We start from the raw sequence: 14,218 nt of genomic DNA, 5'->3' as shown, positions 1-14,218 counted from the left end.
TTTTAAAATCAAATTTTCATTTTTATGTATAAAAATTACCCTTTTTACCCACAAAAGTTACCCTTTTTATCTATAAAAGTTACCCTTTTTACCCACAAAAGTTACCCTTTTTATGTATAAAAGTTACCCTTTTATCCACAAAAGTTACCCTTTTCGTGCATAAAAGTTACCTTTTCTACCCACAAAAGTTACCCTTTTTACCCACAAAAGTTACCCTTTTTATCTATAAAAGTTACCCTTTTTACCCACACAAGTTACCCTTTTTATGTATAAAAGTTACCCTTTTTATCTATAAAAGTTACCCTTTTTACCCACAAAAGTTACCCTTTTCGTGCATAAAAGTTACCTTTTCTACCCACAAAAGGTACCCTTTTTATACATAAAAGTTACCCTTTTACCCATGGAAGGTACCCTTTTTATGCATAAAAGTTACCCTTTTTTTCTTTTTCTGCTTCCTTTGCAACGTTTCTTCTTCCTTTGCAACGTTTCTTCTTTCCTCAGCATCTTTCTTTTTCTTCTTTTTCTTTGCAATTGCAGCCTTTTTTCAATTGCATTAACATAATCAACATTTTGAAAAAATCATGAAAAAATTAATAAAACACACCTTCATCTTCTGACGACTTCTTTGTACTCTTCTTCTTCACCATTGTAGAATCAAATAAAAAACAAAGAACAAAAAAAAAAAAAAAATAAAAAAACCTAAAAATCGAAGAATCAAAACAACTAAATTAAGACACATTTTCACTTTAACTTTTTTCTTCTTCAAATATTTTTTATCAACCAATTTAGTTGATTCTACTAAAAAAATTAACACGAGAAAGGAAAAACAAAAGGAGAAGAGGTAAGATGAAAATGCAATGAAGAGGAGAAAGAGAGAGGATAAGGAGATTATAATTGTATAAAGACCAAAATATAGAAAAGAAAAGAGGAGAGAGAAAAAAAAATCAGAGAGTGTTTCAGGAGGAGAGGACAAAATCAGAAAGAGGTAAATAAAAAAGTAAAAAAAAAAAAAAAAACCTGGCACGTGAGAAGATTAGAAAAGGGCAATAATTCCTCAAATTGGGCCGCGCGCCATACAATAAATATTGTACACCGGCCTTTTTAAAAAGTTTGTGTTTATAAAAAGCTTGAGATTACAGTTCAAGAAAAGTATTTTTGAGGTTTTGGTGGGTGAATCATGCGAGATATGATATGTTACCTTATATAAAGGTATTAAGATAGGATTTACAAGTAAGGGCTAACACTGTTAGATGTACCTGCCATGCATGCATGAAAATGTCTCATCGTAGGACCAAGATAAAGACAAGGCCAAAAACACACAACTCAGTGAAGCCAAACTGAGTACGGAAACGTAAAGGAAATCACACTAACATGATACACCCTAACAATAACAAACTTAATTTACGTGAAAATTCCCTAATTGGCTAGTTCAACATACAATCAACAATTTTCAACTTAACTAGTTAATTTATTAATTGAATTATGCATCGAATGGGTTTGTCCGTCTTAACTACTCCATAAAAGGGGACTACACAAAACCTAATCATACTATTACAAAAAACAAGTCACTCATAAAGTGAGGGACAAGCCTGCACATAGTAATAACAATAAAGGGAAAGTACAACATCCTTTATCCCCTGTAAAAGTTATGATCAAATATAAAGTCACATAGCTCCCCCATATATACGTGTTCATTCTCAAAGTATATACGATCCAAAATTTTTGGTGCGTATTCTCTTTAAGTTTACATGATTTACATTTTAACATGGTGGTGATTCATACGCAAAACAGTTCAATCAATCAAGAATCAATCATTTAACCAATCAATGTTCCTAAATTAGTTCTTGAACTAGTTTTTGGGCCGGGCGATGCCCCGGGTTATTACATGAAACTAACTGATTATTAATATACATTGTAATTTATGATTTATTTTCTTGTTATTAAATTTGTTACTCATATTGTCATTTGCTACATATTAATATTTTGTATTCAAAAGATTACATACAAAATCACATAGCCTGGTGGTAAGACATTTAGTTCTTGAATTAGAAGTTGCGAGTTCAAATCTTGTGGAGAACTTTTTTTTTTTATTATATTAATTAGTATGAGTGTATGACATGTAATAAAAATCGATGGAAGAGAGAGCCACGTGGCATTATGAGTACTTAAATGGATGACGTGGCGTAGTGAGGGGAGCTTACGTGACACATGGACGTTGTTAGAAACGCCTTTTAATAGATTAGTATAGATAATTATCGACCATCGATATTTAATGTTGAGTCCTTATTAAACTAATTTTGATGTGTAAATTGCATAAAGCACCCTAAAAATCCTAAGCCTCGTGTCCTAAACACACTTAATAAAATAGCTTAATAATTGTGCACACACATCCTCTTTAAATTACCTTAATTCCCCATGTATAAAAGTATCAATAAAAATTATATAAACCATGCCAAAATTCATTCTCAATATTCCAAACCAAATTAAAATAATAGTTTAATCAAACCTACTTAGTCTTGAGCCTTAAAATAAAACCATGGTCCATGTTAAGAAAGTATCAAACCTCATAACATATTCAAACTCAACCAATACACCACAATTCCAATCATAATTCCAGACAAATACAGACCAATCTTAGTAGATACTACACACTTTTTTTTTTTTATTTGAAAGGAAAATAAATTCATTAATAAGAAGCCATACGACATCTACAAAAGAGATTAGAAATGATAAATACAATGAACATTGGATCAAATAAAAATTCTAATTCTGTAGAATTACGATCGCGAGTAAGAATTGACATTGATGAATACATGCGTCTCTTGAATTGTTGTCCTCTGCAGCCTTCTTCTATAAGGGGGCCTTGCAATTTTTTATAGGTTTTGAATTGAACAAAACTTGATTCAATTAAGGAAAAATCGTCAAAAATAATACAAACTTTGAGAGATCTGCTAAAAACAAGTCAAACTTTTAATTATTTCTGAATAATACAAACTTTAAGGGATCTGCTTTAATTGAGTTATTTTACCTAAAACTTATTTAGCCATTTAATTTTTTTTTATTCATCTTATAAAGTTGTTTGCTAGTTCTTAAAAAATAATGCAATGTCACGTGTTCCATATAACCTATTCATGAGGTAATAATCGATTTTAACTTGTTTAAAGCGGATAACCCTCAAAGTTTGTATTATTAAAAAATAATTAAAAGTTTGACTTGTTTTTGGCGGATTGCTAAAAGTTTGTATTATTTTTGACAATTTTTCCTTCAATTAATTGTAGTCGTTGATCTGACAATTGTTTCAATGCCGCATGAACCACCACGAACAAATTAGAACTTTCAATGACAAAAGAGAAATCATATACACCGATCAAGACCAGCATAAGGATGAGATCTATTATTCTAAGCGATTATAAAGGGTTTTTGGGGCTTACCACCAATCAAGGAACCAGTGGTAGCCCCTACCAATAATCACAATGGAGATCAAGGAGAGAAGGATGAAGGAGGAATAAGGGAGAAGATCGCAGGAAAACCCTAAAAAATCGGAAAAAAACCTAGCAAAAACAAGGGAAAACACCCTCCCAAGGAGAAACCTAGAGTGAAAACCCTAGATATTACACACTTGATGCTAAGTAATTCATTTCTAATGTGATACTAAGTATATTAAATATTCCCTATACATGTACGTACCACGAATATGATCGCAAAATCGCCATTATTGCAAGAAGTCACTTCTCTTGTAGTCTCCTGCCACCAATAATTATCAATACACATTAATACATAATCTCTCACAATTTCTAGCAATATAAACTAATGGGTGCTGTAATTTAATTAGAAACCTCAATTTGATTCCCATTAACGGGTGCTTGAGATTCTTTCATAACATATAAATACTACCTATGCTAGCTTCAGATTACTCGCTAAAAAATTCCACTCGCGAACGTATTCCTAGGCAAAAGATCTTAATTATGATTATTGAAAAATAAGGGTATATACTTAAGTATTAATCCAACACCCCCCCCCAAAAAAAAAACACAACCAAAATTAAACTAAATAACCCACCATCACTAGCACCACCCACCACCACCACCACCCAACAGCACCATAACCAGCCAACACCATCACCTAGCACCTTAAAACAAAGAGCCCATCACCACCTAACACCTCAAAAACATTGAGCCACCACCACCCCGCTATAGCAACCCCCACAAACCCAGCCGCAGCTACCCCCAAAAACCCGCGAGCCTAAGAACCTAGGAGACACAGTAATCACCACAAATCCATGAGCCGCAGCACTAACACCAACCTCGAACCCACAAACCAACCACAAACCTTGAACCCACCAACCTACCACCCACGAACCAACCATAAAAACCATTTGAAAAATCAGAATGAGAGAGAGCAAAAACTTTATCAAGTGAAGAAGAAGACCTGATGCAAAGGTCTAATAAAAAGTTCAAAAGACCACAAGAAAATCAATCTCCTTCTGAGGTAGATATGCAGCATCAAGAGGATGTGAAAATGGAGCATATGGCTATGGAAAATGGAATTGAGGGGTATGACTCTCAATCCAAAGTTTCGTACAGTATTATGACAAAAGGGGCCAATATTGGTCAAGGGAATGCTCGACTGATCGGAGAGGATGTCGTAGACATTGAATCTGATAATGATGTTCCGTTAGCGTGTGATTTAGAGGATGAATCGTGCCCTAATTTTCTCTTAACCAAGGAGGAGAAAAAAAGGTTACGACAATCGTGGAAAAATGCCCTAATCATCAAACTATTTGATAAGAAATTAAGAAACGAGGTTTTGATTAAGAGATTGCGCTTGAAATGGAGCCTGAAAGGGGACATTACCCTAACGGATGTTGGTTATGCTTACTATGTTGTTCTCTTTACGAACATGGAGGACTACCACTTCGTTTTAACTCAAGGTCCGTGGATAATTGGGGAGAGTTACTTGACTATCCGTAAGTGGGTGCCGAATTTCATTGCCGATGAAGCTCCCATTAAGTTCCTTACGGCATGGGTCCGTATTCCTCAGCTATCAATTGAATACTTCAATAAGAAATTCTTGCATAGGATTGGGTCGAAGATTGGTAAAGTTGTCAGCATTGACAGGAACACTGAAGCAATGAGTTGAGGGCAATATATAAGATTCAGTATAGAGGTTGACTTGTCAAAGCCGCTGCTTTTGAAATTCAGACTGAATGGCAGACTGTGGAGAATTCAGTATGAAGGACTAAAACAAATTTGTTTTAGATGTGGTAAACTGGGACACAAGGAAAATAAGTGTGAGTTTGAGGAGGTCCTAGAGGATAGTGGGGAAAAAACTATTAGGAAAAAGGAGCCAGATAACAATGGTCAGGAAAATAGAGTCAGACCAGAGGAACAAAATCAGTTTATCTCTTGGATGTTGGTTAAGAGGAATTCAAGAAAGTATGTGCCAAAACCTAAAGTTCAAATTGCCAATAAGCCTATAGCAGGGAAGAGAGTGCAGTGTGGAAAGCCAAATGGGGATCAGAGTAGTAAGGATGCGGATAGAAAAAAACAAAGTACTAACCAGGCTTGGAAAAAGGTGGAACATGGAAAGAAAGGGTCGGGCATTGGATCGAGGTTCAAAATTTTGAACCTAAAACAAGACACGGATATGGCTGACATGGTCAAGGATCCACAAGTTGAAGAGAATTGCAATATGGAAACAAAAATATTTTCTGAGGATACTTCGAGTGTATTAAAGGGGGCTGTCAATCTTAGTGAGGAAAATAATGCAATCATGAAGGGCAATGATGTCTTGCAAATATCCCGTGATGAGATGATGGTGGATGAAATTGGCAAGTCGAATAATGATATAGTTAAATCTTTGAGTAAATCTCAACAGAATATTGGGGAAGATTCTCCAGTCATTAATTAGGAAAAAGATAACTTTGAGAATTCCTTATGTTATGGTAAAAAAGATATTGCTCTGGAATACCATGATAATAAGGAAAACATAGGGCCTAACTTCCTAAATCCAAAGCTTTCTGGAAAAAATAAAGTAGGGAAGGATATTCAGGAACAACGAAATCGTATCTCGAGTAAGTTTATTAGAGGAAGTGAGATTGTTGATATGTCCATTTTATATAGTATTTTACCCCCATCCCTTGGTCATAATTAGTAGTGTTTTTGGCTCTTTAGAGCCACTTTTATTAATAATTGGTGTTTTCTAGTGTTTTCGTAGTTTTGGTAGAGTTTTGTAGGGATTTGCACCTTTGGAGCATTTTCCCGGGATTTTTATGGAGCAACTTGATCTAAGGCGAGACTAGGTCGTTGAAAACTAATCTACCCTTGGTCAAAACAAAATTTGTAATCTCTCAACACACCCCTATGCAAAGCATAGAGTAAGTCGAGGGTCGAACCACTAGGAATGGGAGGTGAATGCTAAAGTCAAAACTAAGCTATTTCGAAGCAATAAAGTGAGGTGCGTATATTCAAAACAATAAAACAATCAAAATGAAATCAAATTTATCAAGCACTAGGGTTAGGATCCGCATATACTCGGAATGGATATAGCTAATTGGGATTGGAGATGACTAAGTCAAGTGTTGCGAGGGAAAATCAATTAAGCAATCAAGAGAGTAAGGTGAGCTAATCTCCTAGAGGTCAAGCTAGCGCCAACTACGAGAGACTCTAACTAGGAACCTTGCAAACCCACTCAATCGACAAAAGCAAGCCACAAATCAATTTTCCGTATCAATGCAATCATCATCATATCAATAGAACTAATTCAATCACAAATTCAATTCAAACTTGAATAATCAACAAAGCAATTGAAATGATAAGCTAAATATTGCATTAAAGTAAAAGAAATCCTTACAAACTTGCTTCAATTCAATGGAGAAAATGCTAGAATTACCAATCTTCAATCATCAATCAAGAACTTCTCTCTCTACAATCTAGAGTTTCTCTTTCTAAAACTCTAATTATAATTCTATTCTATTTTCTGAATTAATTCCCCTCTCTAAAAATAGAAAGAAAATCTATATATAGTAAAACTAACTAAGAGAAATTAGTTAGATCGTCCCCAAATAAACCCATACAGGCGCGGCTAACTATAAGGGAGAGCGCGGCCGCGCAAATCTGGGTACGGAACAGAGACCTAGACAGGCGCGCCCGCACCCGAGAAATGTGCGCGCGCACCACCATGCCGCGCGCCCGCACCACCAGGCCGCGTCGCTGCGGCCGTGCCTAGGAATAGGGCAACCTTCTTCCCTATCATGCCGATGCTCCTCGTGCGTTCCACTTAATGATCTTGATAAACACGGGACCTTGCAGTTTCTAAACTCCATGTTTGTGGGTTCAACACTAGAAATCATGCCCCCACGGCTTGAATGCACAGCTCAAGGACTTTAGGAACTTGCACTTCTCCATGCTTGAGCTTCAAATGGAGAACATTAGACATCCTAATCAATGCCAAACTTGGGAAGAGGCCTCGGGAAACTTGGATAACGACCTTAACCTGAAAATTAAAGGAAACAAGCAAATAAAAGAGAAAATAACAAAATAAACCAAGAAATGCATAAAGAAAGAAATCCAACTAAGAAAATGCAAGCTAAGAGAAATAAAGAGTAAAATTAAGGAAAAGCTAAGTAAAAGAGCTATAGAATAACATGAAATTCACCCTAAAAGGAACCAAATGAGTGCCATAAATGACACTCATCAAATTCCCCTAAGCTAAACTTTTGCTCGTCCTCGAGCAAAACCAAGCAAGAAAGAATAAGGATGAAAGACTTATTCAAAAAGAAAAAGAAAGACATAAGACAGGAATATACACTAAGACTCACTAATGTAGGAATCACAGTTGTTTTTAGCTACAACAAGCCCTTTAAACCCCAAAGTCGCCTATGAGGACGAGTGAGGTCTCGTAAAGGTTTCCTAAGAGCTTAACCTATAACTCTGCACTAACATACATGAGGCAAATCACAAAAAGGAAAGTAAAAGAAAGAAAAACAAAATCGAAACCTTTACGAATTGGACTTTACAAAATGACCACATTTCAAATGAATAAACATCTTTCTTTAGCAATAGGGGTATGCACGTTTCAAGATATCCGAGGTTGATTGAAACATAGAGTATGCTAAGCATAGAGAACTAGTTATCACAATTCACCTTCATCCCGAGTATCCCGTTCGATCTTACTGCGTTCTCCCTACAGTCTCAAATCTCCCTCTAATGAGCATCTCAATAGCTCATCGAAGGATCAGGAAAAGAAACACTTTTGGGCTACACTACGTCTTGACTATGCATCCCCTCTCTTTAAGCTTTAACTCATAATGCCCTCCCTCGAAATTTGACTCAACCTCTAGGTCGAAAGGTCTTTCCCAATGGTTGTAACGTAAGGGCAAAAAGGGTTAGGGGTAGGCTAAAATTTAAAAATTTGGTGGTATCCCTAATAGTGAAGCAAAGAACGGGCCCTTTCTTGGAATCACAATCAAGTAGTCACCAAACAAAAAAAAAACTAATGCCCCAAGCTTATTCAAGGCTATACTTACAAACATATATACAAAAAGCGTAAACTTTTCTCCCCCAAGCTTAAAGGAAGCATTGTCTTCAATACTTGAAAGGGGGAAAATAATCACATCAAAATATTTTTTATTTTTCTTATTTTCAATTTTTTCTTATTTTTTTTATGTTTTTATTCTTTCAAAGCAAATGTCCATGCCTCTTTAACTTTGGACGACTTTTACAATTTTGCATTTATTAAGTCCTTGCCTTTTTTACACTTAGGACGGCTTTTTCCTTCAATCATTTACCATTATTCACGAAATATTCATAAAACACAAGCTTGCTTACAAAAGGAACCAATATCCATACTTATAAACCACAAACTCGAGTAAAAACATGACATTTGCTTCACAAAAACCAAAAATGGAACAAAAAGAAACAAAAGGCTCAAAATGCTAAAGATTTGGCTTGAAAAGAAGGGAAAAGACTCAAATGGTTAGCAAGAAGGTAAATGTAAACCCAAAGAACTAAAATAAATAAGATTAAACCTAGAAAAAGAAAAAATTACCACCCCAAAAAGATGCCTTTGTCCTCCCTACATGGTTCGGTCTCGTGTTTAAGAATTATGAGTCAAGATTCAAGATTAGGTCCGCAATAGTCAAGGATCCATGCCACTCATGCAAAATATGTAGAAGGCTTGAAAAATGATGAACCTCACATGGATGTAGCAAAAACTCACTATAGGTGTCAAATCGACCATAGGAAGCAACTACCAACATGCCACAAACAAGTAGAATCCGATTTCATGATCCTTCTAGTTCTAGAACATGCTACCTTAGCATACACCTATCCTAGAGTCAACCATGCATACCCATACCATTTAGGAAGATATTCATTCAAAAGAAAAAATCGGTCGTATATAGTCCAATTCTAAAAGAAAAACAAAAAGTGACAAATAAAGCCTCAAAACATACCAAAAACCAAAAACAAGAAGAAAGAAAAATAAAAGATAAGAAAGGAGAAAAGAAAACATAGATAAAGGAAAAGAAGGAAAATAAAGAATGGAACGAATATGCAAGTAAAACATTTAATTCCCAATCGACAAACAAGTGATCAAATGACAACATCACCGATGATCCCAAACACTCTAGGTGTTAAAAGCATGCATCCATCCTCGAACCATTCAACTTTTCCTAAAACTAATCCTAAACTATGCATTCAAGAAAATAAAAGAGAATAAAGAAAAATAAGAAAGATATCACCGGCTTCCGAGCAATGCTAAAATAGTAAGGTGAAGAATCAACCACCTCATGAAGCTCCAAGAAACAAAGCATCATCATCAAAGCCATATGAGAACAAAAATGGAAAAGAGAACTATGGACAAAGAAAACGATTAGCAACTTCAAAACAAAAGAAAAGAAAAGAAAACGAAAAGGAAAGAAAATAAAAAGTTAAAATAAGCAAAACTAAACTATTAAGAAAGCAAAAATAAGAAAATAAGAACTAAAGAACCAACTAAACATCTAACTAATCAACAAAGTACTAAACTACAAAATTTGGATTCAAGGGTTTGGATTCATGAGATTTGGATATTAGGGGTTTGGATTCTAGGGAGAAAACACTGGATTCTAGGGAGCAAATCACGCATCATCATCACAACAACAAGAAGATCAAGAATGAGCAAACACCATCAAAGAAAAATCAAGATAGAGACCATCATACAAAGAAGCAAAAGAAACAAGGTGGGTTTCAACAACAAATTGGCCACCGAGACAAACCCCTAAGAAAAGGAAAAGTTCCCCCAAGCTAATCATAGATACATCTCAACATCCCAACAATACAAATCAAGCACACATAAGATAAGGGATGGAGGCACATGACACAAAAATGAGGGAACTAGATACCACTACCACTCGTCCTGGAGCCATCATTGTTATCCCCATCATAGGAAAACCCGGATGGGGGACCATAAGGATCCCATCCCCCGGTGTAATCGGGTGGCCAACCATAATGCCCCCTAAAGTTATCTTGTTGCCAAGGGGAAAGGGGAGTGAATTTCTTGGGCAAGGCGAGCGGTAGTGGGTGATCGAGGTGTACATAGGGGTAGTTAGGATCACCCCTATAGTCGCTCCCACCGAGAACACGGTAATCATAGTTACCATGCTCATCGAGGAATGAGCGAGTCTCGGTGTTGGACCTCGGGGGTCCTTGCCAATATGGGTACGTAGGTACCCCATCACCCCCAAAAGATGGTATAAGACCATATTGGGGTGGAAAGTAAGGGTAGTTAATTGGGGGAGTGATGTATCCCCGGTTAACACCCGCATCATACAAATGTTGTTGTTGGAGAAACATACCTTGTTGCATCTCCGAAATCCCTCTTGTTTTGGGTGTTTTTGTCCCTTGGGAGAGTTACAACACGAAGACTGATCCGCAGTGAGCTGTACCTGCAAAACAAACGGAGACACCGGTTGGGTGGTGCTCCGCCTCCGACGCACAAGTCAGTAACTTGAAACGGAATAGAGAAAACGGAAATTTAGGTGGGTATCTGCTCGGGTTCCAAGCTCAGGTCTTTCTCTGATGTAAGAGAATAAGGGTGTAATTAATGATTCAATCTGTCCCCCAAAGTGGGGAAATATCTCCCTATTTATAGGGTCGTTGGAAAATGCGCCCCTACCTTGGTCACTTGACCTAGATTTTAGTGGGCTGCGCTGTTTTACGGCGCGCTTAGGAATCTGGGCCTTTGAATGCCGCCATTTTGGAAACATATCTGAGGGCGCCAAGTGTCAAGAGGATGTTGAGACACATGGGCCATCCTAAGCTCGACACGTGGCGACCTCTCATTGGTCCACGTGTCTAGGGTAAAAATACCCTAAACATTTGCCCCTCACAGGTCGCACGTGCATGTCACATGGGGCCTGTGACACGTGTCCACCTCTCATAGGTGAACAGTAACGGGGTAAAATTTTGAATTTCAAATCAAAATTTTCCCCCCACTTTTACTTTCTATAAATAGAAAGTTACCTCCCTCCTTTTCACACTTTACATTTACATTGACTTTTTAGAGAGAGAAAAAGAGATATTCTAGAGAGATTTTTCTCTGCTCCCGCCTGCATAATCAGCGAGTTTCGAGCTTCCGAGTTCTTAGCAGTTCATCACCCGGCTCACCGGCTGTAACGATTTTCAGATTTTCCAGAGTTAAAGCAAGGTAACCGCATGTACCATTTTAGCTTTTCTCCCTTTCAATTTGCATACCATTTTTCGCCTGTATACCCGGCTTTCTTAATAGAACATAAATGAGTTCCCAATCCACCCACTGGGCACTGCCTAGGACACTCAGCCGATCCCCAGGAACGGCTGAGTCTAGAACAGGGGGTGCCTCTTCTGGACTGTCGGAACCAATATGCTCATCTCCGAATTCCTCCCTCTCTGTGTCTGTGCAGGACACAATGGCCAGAACGAAACAAACGGCCAGGCGGTCTAAGAGCCGGCGCACCATGTGAGTGCCTGCCGATGAGGTTTTTCCGGATGGGGATCCGAGGGATTTGGAGGAGAGTGGATCTGACGAAGAGGCTCCGTCTACATCTGGGAGCTCTGGGGTGAGAGAGGTGGACGGCGAGGGAGCCGCCTCCTCCAATGAAGCCAGCGATGCTGAGGCCGCCCAGGGATCAAGAGTAGAATCTTCCGGCTCTGACTAGGGGGATTTTGCGGCTGACTATCAGCAGCCACCAAAAGTAGCTGACAACCCCAACCCAAAGAGAACCCGGATGCTGCCGAGCAACATTGCCCTTCTTAACAGCGGGTTCAGGGCTTTTAAGGAGAAACATCCCTTTGGAAGGGGATGGGAAGTTATTGTCCCTCCGGCTGATGATGTAATGGCCTGGGGGGACGACATTGATCATGCAGATGACTACTTCATCTGCTATGAGGCGGTAATAGAAGCCGGCCTCCGGTTCCCCTTCCACCCCGGGATTAGGAAAATCCTAAAGGGGTACGATCTGGGGGTTTGGTAGCTCACCCCAAACTCGTGAGTTCCAAAACTTGAACCCTAGCTTCTCTTCCTTCGCTCACATGCACTATTTGAGCAAGGCTCCTGGCGGCCATGGGGCATGGTATACTCTGACTACCTTGCCCCAATACTTAATGACTTTGGATAAAGTGTCCAAATGGTCCGGGTGGAAGGACAAGTTTTATTTGATTTCCTCCCCCACCCTAAGACACAACCAGACACTGCGCCGGTACAAAACTGAGCCGGCTCTCCTTGGACGCAAATGCCCTCTCCCGGAACTATCTACTAAAGCCCGGGAGCAGATCATGGAGCCGGGATTTTTTAAAACTACAACTGAGCCCATGGGGGATGGGACTTACATTATTGTTCCTATGAACTGGATCCCCCACCCGAACTTCTTCAAAGATGAATGCTTTTTGTCCGCCTGCGGACTGAGCATAATGTTTCCCAGGGGTAGAATACTTCTCACCCGAAACAATTGTTATTTTCTTTTTATTACAAACTTTCTTTAATTCTTTCTAACTTGAAATTATTGTTATTGTAGAAGAAGCCCTGAAGATGGTTGACCAGGACAAGACTCCTGCTAAATTGGCTGCGCAATTGCGCAAGGAGGCGGCTCTTGCCAAAAAGGCAGCCGTCGAGGCGAAGGACAACAAGAAAGGCGGGGTAAGACCACCTGACTTAATGTTTGCATTTTTTTTTATATATATACCGGTTGGGTATACTCATATTTGCTTCTTTCTCAGGAGTCCGCCAAGAGAATCCCTCGGTCATTCTCCAAGCTTCTCAAAAGGCAAGGAGATGGTCTGGAAAAGACTCCGGCTGCCAAAGCCGCAAGAAAAGACCCCCCCAGAAACAAAACTCTGCCCAATCCGGTCGTCCAACGACTGGGGGCAAGTCCCCTGCTGTTCTGAAGAAACTGAGTGAAAGATCAGAACAGCAGAAAGCGCCGAAAGCCTCTACGGCCTCGAAGGGTGGCGAGACACCCAAGGTTGCAGGCGGTGCGGCAACCACTGGGGAGGAGAACAATCTGGAGACCCAACCGGAAATTCACGGTAAGGAACAAACTGAGATACCTTGGCCACTTGATTTTATGAGAGTCAAGACCAAGGTTGATTTTTCAAAAGGGTCAGTCAGCAGCCGGCAACGAATGAATGCCAGCTACGCTGCTTCTATCTCACAAAGAACTACTTTTGATGCAGATCTGCTTCCTAACCCGCCGAATCTCGTCGGCTTCGCGAAGCGGATGGTGAGGACCCTCACCCGGTCTGAGAAGGCTTCCATACCTGATCTGCAGGTCGTGGACTTCGACCGGATAATGGGCTCTCTGGCTGAGGTACATGATTCCTCTATCTTGATGTCTTTAATCTTTATCCTGACTTACTCATAAACCGGCTGTTATTGATTCAGGCCATGGTGAGAGTGGACAGTCTCCGGGGCCCCTTTAGGCGGAAACAGGAAGAGGTAAATGACGCCAAACGGAGGGCCCTAGAAAACCTCAACTTTGCTGAACATTCTGATTATATGTGTAATTTAAAGATTAAAGCAGTAGAGTTGAAACAGGAGGAGCTGATCCGGAGTTTAACGGCTGCAAACGATGAAGGTAACAGCCGGGCTGATGACCTTGACAAGCAGCTGAAGGATGCCAAGTCTGATCTCAAGGCATTAAAGGATGCTGACAGAGAGAATGCCCAACTCCGGACTGACAATGACCGCCTGAGGCTTGAGC

This window comes from Chenopodium quinoa, unplaced genomic scaffold, assembly GCF_001683475.1.
Source record: "Chenopodium quinoa cultivar QQ74 unplaced genomic scaffold, ASM168347v1, whole genome shotgun sequence".
In the NCBI taxonomy this organism is placed as follows: Eukaryota; Viridiplantae; Streptophyta; class Magnoliopsida; order Caryophyllales; family Amaranthaceae; genus Chenopodium; species Chenopodium quinoa.
This window is presented reverse-complemented; position numbering follows the sequence as displayed.